Below are 5665 nucleotides of genomic sequence, written 5' to 3'. Positions count from 1 at the left end.
GTGCTTACACACACACACACACACACACACACACACACACACACACTTCACCAGTTTAACTAATAATATAACTGAAACTATTGCCATTTTTCCATGTATAAAAGGTGCAACAGACAGACATGAGATGAATGAAGAATAGCGCTAAAGCACTGGGTGACTGAGAGCTGGATTTCTCTCGCAGAAACACAGCATTTGCAACCAAAATATGAGTCCTTGTGTAGGTAAGTTATGTAAGAACATAAGTCAGATCAATGGTCCATCTATTCCAAATTCCCATCTTTGACAGTGGCAAGGAGAAGATGCTTTGGAGACAGAGTATATGAACAGCGCAGCCCCAGAGTAATCCACCCCTGTCATACTCTGCCTTGTATTAACCATCATTGGTTTAGGGATGTCAGAGGACATATACCTGACATGTCCTTGGTTCAGTTCTGTACAATAGTTCCCAGTGGACCTGTCCTTCTTAACTCCGTCTAATAAAATTCCTTTTTGAACTTGGTTATGCTATCTGCTGCTTCAACCTCCTATGACAACAATTTCCAAAAGCTGACTATATGCTATATTAAAAAAAGTACTACTACTTTGTTTTAAACCTGGCTCCTGGTTATTTCAATGGGAGCCTCCTTAGTTCTTGTATATGATTTAGTGAATTACAGTTCCTCATCTAGTTTATTGATGCCCTTCATGATTTTATAGACTTCTGTCATAGTCCCCCTCAACCTTCTCTTGTCCAGACTGAAGAGTCCTAGCCTTTTTAGTCACTCCTGAGTCCTGACAATGACTCCATACTTCTGATTATCTCTGTTGCATAGAAGGAGGGTTGTGCAAAAAAAGAGTTCTTGAAAAGAGGCTGTTAGTTCTGCCTCAGGGAGACTGTTTGAGATAGGTAGAGAAGCACAGAAAAATATAGAAGCTCTTTAGATATGTAGTCATCATAAAATGAAGGCAAAATAATATTGGATAATAGTACAAAGGCAGCACTAAACAAACAGTTACAATTGCATTAATATTACTGATAGAAGATCATTTGTGTTGGTGTTCTTTTTTACACCTTTATTTTCTTCTTTTCCTTCCTTAGAAAGGGGTGTCTAGCTAATCCTTGTTGCTTTAAATGACACTAACCTTTAATCAAAAGGATGGTTTCTGTAATCTCAGTCCCCGTAGTCCCATTTTAGACATCTAAGGGCGTGTCTACACATGGCCATACAGTGCGTTGCTTTAGTACTGCCTTTTGGAAGTACGAAAGCACAGTAACCACCCATACTGCTCAGTGCGTGGCACAGAGTTAGATATTGCTGCTATGTCACTGTAGCAGTGTGCTAAAATGGGGGAACGTGCTGCTACAGCAACATAGCTGCCAATCACGTGTAGATCCACATGATTACTACATCATCATAGCACGCTGTATGGTGCTGTAGTGCATTGCTGCATCACCATAGAGCGATGTATAGATGTGCCCTAAGGGTTCTTCTGTACCACTTCTTCAGAGCTTCTGAGAATGTTGTAGAAAAGTATACACCATCCAGCCACTCTCGTTCTAAATGAGAAAACTCTGAGGCAGGGAAATTGATCTGGGGGTCCCCCACCATCACCCAATTACACAGAATAGAAATGTTGCCCAATGTGTCAGGCTGCCTACCGGCGTGGTAAAATCCACGTAGGGACCAGAAAATTCCACCAAGTACTCTTTGAGCAAGCTAACAGTGTTATGGTAGATGGTAGATACTTCACATTCTGATAGAGCAGGTAGAGCTTTGCGCTATGTCTGGTCTGTAAAATTGTTGATGGATGTTTTCCATCAGAAAATGTAGTCTTACTGAAAAATAACAGTGAACTGAAAATTTGTTTTGAAACAAAACTTTAATCTGAAAAGTTAATATTTTTATATTTTATGATATGGCAATAGCTGTATCATATAATGTATCAGGTCATGTCATATTAGCCATAGATTCATAGATTATAAGTCCACAATCATAGAAAGAAGGACTGGAAGGAACCTCAAGAAGTTATCTAGTATAGGGGTGTCGAAGACAGCCCCTGGGCCACAACTGACCCACAGAATCCTAGCAGCGGCCCATAGTGCTACCCATGGGTCTCAGCCTGGACTTGCATGCCATATTTGGTACATACTGAACCAGCTCCATGCACTGCACACAGCATATGGGACTGGATCTGATGTATGCTGCATGCGGCATGCAGGGCCAGATCCAATGTATGGTGCATGTGACACATGGTGCCCACACTAGACCAGCCCTGCATGCTGCATATGGCTCATGGGGCTTGCTTACAGCCTGGATCCAGCCTATGGACTGGCCCTGTGCTATTCATCTGGCCTGTGATCCAGTTCTGTGCTACTACTGTAGGGTCTGATAAGTTTGACACCCCTGATCTGGTCCATCTTCCTTCTCCAAAAGTAGAATCAGCTATACCCCATCCACATTCAGTTAATCTGATCTTAAAAGCCTCCAGCAGTGGAGATTCCACAATCTCCTAAGGTAAATTATTCCAGCTGTTAGCTATCCTTACAACTATTAAACTTTTCCTGGTATCCAACCTAAATCTCCCTTGTTGCAATTTAAAATTAAGAGGATACCTTTTTGTTTATCTAGTCTGCCTCCATAATAGCTGAGGCAGCATTAAATTCTCAAATAGCACTTCAGTTCTGGAGAGGTTTCTTCTTCCTTCTTGCTTGGCATCAAGAGGAGCTTCAGCAAAACAAGCCCCCAGTATAGCATTTAAAGTTACAATAGAGATAATCAAAGTAAGAAGGCATGAGGTGGCATGTTTACATGCTCATTAATGCACAGTAATTACAGCACATTTAGTTTAGGACTTGCTTAATGAAGTACTAAGTAAATGTGCAGTGACTAGAGTTACTGCACACTAGCACTGACGCACAGTTTTTTTGTGACGTTTACTGAGCAGTAGCATAATACTACTGCACAGCAGTGTATTAGCGCAGTTTTTGCTCGGCACACTGTTGGGCAGTGTTATTAGCCTACTGCTCATAAATCATCTTGTGTAGATGTGCCCACTGATACTCAGTTTGTGCCTGAAAAGTCAGAGAGAAAAGACCAAATACACTGGGATGGAGACCTAGCAGTGAGCTTTGGTTCTGGGCAGGGGGAAATGCATTATGCATAGTAAAAATGCAAGGGTCTTGACTCTCATCTCCAAGTGCCAACAGAAATACTGCAGTCAGCTGTTTCAGTTTTTCTGTGTTCCTATGCCTTTGTCTTCTATCAAATCATAAAACTTGATGTTACAGAGCAAGATGGACATTGTTTGCATGCTACCCATCTAAATTAGGATGGAGTATGCTGATGACTACTCTAGGGAGAGATGCAACTCTAAACACCTGAGCCATTTATCCACTTTTTAAGTCAGCTTCAGTAGTAGGCTTTGTAAGCATCTAAGTAGAATACTGGCTGCTCAAGCAATGTTTTCACTATTGTATGAATTCACCTCTTGAAATATATAGATAGCATTAAGAAGGACTTTATGCAGTTTGAGAGTAAATTATGCACATTATTGTTTTAAACAGGAAAAACAATATTAAAAAGCTTCAGAAAACACATGAATGGAAACTATCCTACCTCTCAATAAATACATTCTGATACAGAAGGGAAAGATGGTTCTGTACTTAAATAACATAGGCCTGAACCGTAGTAGCCCATTAAAACTTGCTCAGGCATTTGCACCAGGGGGTACAAAATGCTACTAAATCAGAATGTCAGCAATATATACTCGCTTTGCACTAGCATAAATCAGTAGCCACTGTGTAAGGCAACAGAGAACTTGGTCCATATCATGTGAAATATTTGGGGAAGAAAACTTCACTATCAATATAAAGTATTAATACAATGTACTCGCACAGTGTATATGAAGACAACTGTTTCAGTGGTACCTTTATTTGTAATCTATCATCTCTCTATAATATTTATTGAGTTTTGAAGATAACAATGATTTGATATTCAAACATCTGCCAGGAAACTAATTTAGCCTTTTAACAGTGAATGGTAAAAACCTCAGCTTAAAAAGGGAAATGTTAGCACTCATTTACTTAGTGCCTAGTTGTTTAATGGCAAATTTCTGTAAAACTGTGAACAGCAATATTTTAATTCATGACATACTGAATAGAATTCTACTTTCCTGTGTTCACAGGACGACTTTATAAAAATCAAATGAAAACTAGGGGCTTTGGTCAAAGGAAATTAGATTAGAATCATAGAAAAGCAGAGCTGGAAAGGACGTCAGGAGTTCATCTAGTCCAAGCCTCTGCTCAGGTCAGGATCCTTCTCAACTAAACCATCTCATCCAACTGTTTATTTAACCTAAAAAACTTACAAGGATAGAGGTTCCATATACTCCAGGGACATTTTACACAAGATTCAAGCTAGTTGCATTGATGGATGGCTGTTCATTTGTGTCCACCTCTTTTTCATCCTGGTGTAAACATGCTCTATCTCTAAGCCCCTAGGGATGAGTGGATTTTGGTGGCCTAAGTTAAATGCAATTACATTCTGGTGCGTCTAACTTAGACTCTATATAGGCATAAGCACACTCTTATGGGGTTTTTTGTTTAGCTTTCTTCTTTCCTCCTGTAACAAAAATACATTGAAAAAACCCTAAGTGAACTGAAGATAAAGCAATAATATACCCTACTTTTGTGGAACATTAAAGTTCCAGTGGTTTTCCAGATATGCAAAGGCTGCTAAGCAGGTTGATTGAAGCAAGTATCCTTCAAAATACCTACAGTTAATGGGTACTTCTAGGTTTTGTTTGTTTTTAGCAGAATTACAGGAGCATTAAGCCAAATGGTAAAGACTGGTCTTTCAGGCTGGGATTCTCAGAGGGGATGAAAGAAATTGTCTGCATAATTCCCTGAATGTACCTTGAAAACCCCAACTGTTAACCTTTTTAACAGTAATAGTTGCTGTCCAGTTTCAGGGTGCCATTTCATACACAGTAAGCTTATTCCACAATTTTAAGATGGATATTTTTGTTTCTGGGTTTCTCTGAGGTAGGAGGGGAACTAGACTGATACCTAAAAAGAAACTGTCTTGCAATTTCCTCCCAAAAAATCACTAGATCACTAGTAATACAAGGCACCTTATTCTCTTAGGACGGGGTGGGCAAAATATGGCCCACAGGCCAGATCCTGCCTGCCAAGGGAGTTTGTCTAGCCTGCAGCAGGCTCCTCAGTTCTTCCTGGCCCAGGCGTGGGGGGCAGCCCAGGCTGTGGTGCATGTGATTAGTCCTGCTGCCCCTGATCATGCAGCACGGCTGTGGTGGCATGGCAGCTGGACTCACTTCCCAGGAGCCCCAGCGGTGGCAGCTCCTTCTGGCTGCTGCAACTGCTGGACCTGGCCTCACTGCCGAGGCATCCTGACCCATCTGACCCACATCCACCGCCAGGGGTGGGGCCTACACAAGCAGGGTGTGCGCCCAGGTGGAAAGGATGGGGCTGCAGGTGGGTAGAGAGCTGTGTCTGGGAGCGAGGTGGGTGGGAAGGGTCAGGATCATGGGGGAGGATTTCAGGGTGGCGACAGCAGAGGTCCAGGGCTCAGGGCAGAGCTGCAATCCTGCCTGCACATCCCTGTGATGCAGGGGTGGGCAAAATGCGGCCTACAGGCCAGATGCGGCCTGCCAAGCCATTCTATCC

At 41.9% G+C, this 5665-nt stretch overlaps 1 long non-coding RNA gene across 1 annotated transcript in view; it reads left to right on the top strand.

Moving 5' to 3' along the window:
- LOC109301242 overlaps window positions 1-5665 on the top strand; it is an 80477-nt gene that overhangs the window by 13574 nt on the left and 61238 nt on the right. The window contains exons 2-3 of the long non-coding RNA XR_002098483.1: window positions 4165-4286; window positions 5024-5098. This is a non-coding gene — a long non-coding RNA (uncharacterized LOC109301242). The remainder of the gene's footprint in view (window positions 1-4164; window positions 4287-5023; window positions 5099-5665) is intronic.

This window comes from Gavialis gangeticus, unplaced genomic scaffold, assembly GCF_001723915.1.
Source record: "Gavialis gangeticus isolate Ggan-Ray unplaced genomic scaffold, GavGan_comp1, whole genome shotgun sequence".
In the NCBI taxonomy this organism is placed as follows: Eukaryota; Metazoa; Chordata; order Crocodylia; family Gavialidae; genus Gavialis; species Gavialis gangeticus.
This window is presented reverse-complemented; position numbering and strand designations above follow the sequence as displayed.